General features: G+C 35.5%; 1 protein-coding gene across 11 annotated transcripts in view; it reads right to left on the bottom strand.

The window, feature by feature from the left end:
• Positions 1-2,192, bottom strand: part of LOC106873483 (synaptotagmin-6) — a 286,327-nt gene that overhangs the window by 98,515 nt on the left and 185,620 nt on the right. The window lies entirely within an intron of this gene.

Here is a 2,192-nt window from a genome sequence, read left to right as displayed (position 1 = left end):
GCAGAATAAACAAGAGATCCGGTTACAATCGTTATTAGTTTTATAACATCATATATTACATAATCTTTACACGTGTTTCACTAACGTATAGTGATATGTTATGCGGTAATCATTGCAGAACGGCTTGTATATATATGCATGTGTGTGTGTGTGTGTGTGTGTGTGTGTACGTGTGTGTTTGTATAGCTCAAATTTTCAGAAAACAAATGACGAAGACAGGTGAGAGAACAACAAACAGGTGTCATATTTATATATATATATATATATATATATATATATATGATTAATAATTAAGGATACTACAAGTAGCATGTGTGTGTGCATGTATGTATGTGTATATGTGTATGTATGTATGTATCTATGTGTATATGTGTGTATGTATGTATGTATATTATGTGTGCATGCATGTATATATTTATGTATGTACATATGTGTGCATGCATATATGTATGTATGTATGTATATCATTACAAAGTTACCAAATATACCTTGTATTTGTTCATGACGAAAGTTAATTCACCTGACAAATGGAGATAAAAGAAAAGCAGAAAATGAAAGAGTAGAAGAAAAATTGAAAGAGATATAAAACAGAACGGTGATAATGATACATAGATATCAAGTTATAGATAGATAAAAGAATTGAACTTATAACCCATTAAAAGTGATTGACGTCAAGAAATCAACATCTATACAATCGACCCTTATTATCTTTTGTCTTTCATTGACTTCAGTTATTGGATTGCAGCCATGCTGGGACACCACATCGAAGGGTTTAGTTAATGAAATCAACACCAGTACATAATTTTAAGTTAGGTACTTATTTTGACGATACTATTTTACGAACCGCTAACTTACTCGAACAAACCAATTCCGGTTGTCAACGGTAGTGGAAGACAAACATGCATACACACACACACACACACACACGCATATAGATAGATAGATAGATAGATAGATAGATAGATAGATAGATAGATAGATAGATAGATAGATAGATAGATAGATAAATAGATAGATAGATAGACACATAGATAGACAGACAGACAATAGATAGAGAGACAGACAGACAAGAGACAGAGACAGACAGACAATAGACAGAGACATACAGACATACAGATAGATAGATAGATAGATAGATAGATAGATAGATAGATAGATAGATAGATAGATAGATAGATAGATAGGCAGGCAGACAGACAGACAGACAGACAGGCAGGCAGACAGACAGACAGACAAGACAGACTTTGGTACAGTTCCCGCCTGCCAGATTCGCTCACAAGTCACCGGTCGATCCGGGCTATAGTAGAAGACACTTGCCTTAGGCGCCGTGCAGTAGGAGTGAATCCAAAATTACATGGTTGCAAAGAGAAGCTTCTTCACTCCACTGCTATACCTGCGCCCATGTATTCATAAGTTGAACAATAAGAAACAAAATATGTCAGTCCTTTAACAACACACCCTTAAATAAGTTCCAGTCAGCTGCTTCGGAAATACGTCAGTAAGAAGGTCGCTGCAGTGCGACGAAAATTTTGATACTCTTTTACTTGTTTCAGTCATTTGACTCTGAGGTCTTATTATTTGTAAGCCTAGTACTTATTCTATAGGTCTCTTTTGCGGAACCGCTAAATTACGGGGACGTAAACACACCACCATCGGTTGTCAAGTGATGTTGGGTGGACAAACACAGACACACAAACATATACACACACATACATACATATATATATATATATATATATATATATATATACGACAGGCTTCTTTCAGTTTCCGTTTACCAAATTCACTCACAACGCATTGGTCGGCCCGAGGCTATAGTAGAAGACACTTGCCCAAAGTGCCACGCAGTGGGACTGAACCCGGAACCATGTGATTGGTAAGCAAGCTACTTACCACACAGCCACTCCTACGCCTATTTTAAGAAATAAATGAAAAGTACATTTAACAGTATTAATGTGTTGAATGACTTTTACGGCTCTTTTACAATGTAATTATCTCATTTTCAACATACAACCTTACATCAAGTCACTCGTCATGTTAGTACAATTCCACTGATTCTATATATGTGTGTGTGTGTGTGTGTGTGTGTGTGTAAGCACGTCATGACTTATAATATGTTACACAAGAAAAGTTAGTATAATGCAAGTTGAACAAGGTAGCGTAATTAATTCTCATATTTAGAAGTCATAGAA

Source organism: Octopus bimaculoides, chromosome 2 (genome assembly GCF_001194135.2).
Source record: "Octopus bimaculoides isolate UCB-OBI-ISO-001 chromosome 2, ASM119413v2, whole genome shotgun sequence".
Classification (NCBI taxonomy): Eukaryota; Metazoa; Mollusca; class Cephalopoda; order Octopoda; family Octopodidae; genus Octopus; species Octopus bimaculoides.
The sequence above is the reverse complement of the archived record's forward strand: the minus strand, read 5'-3'. Positions and strand labels throughout refer to the sequence as shown.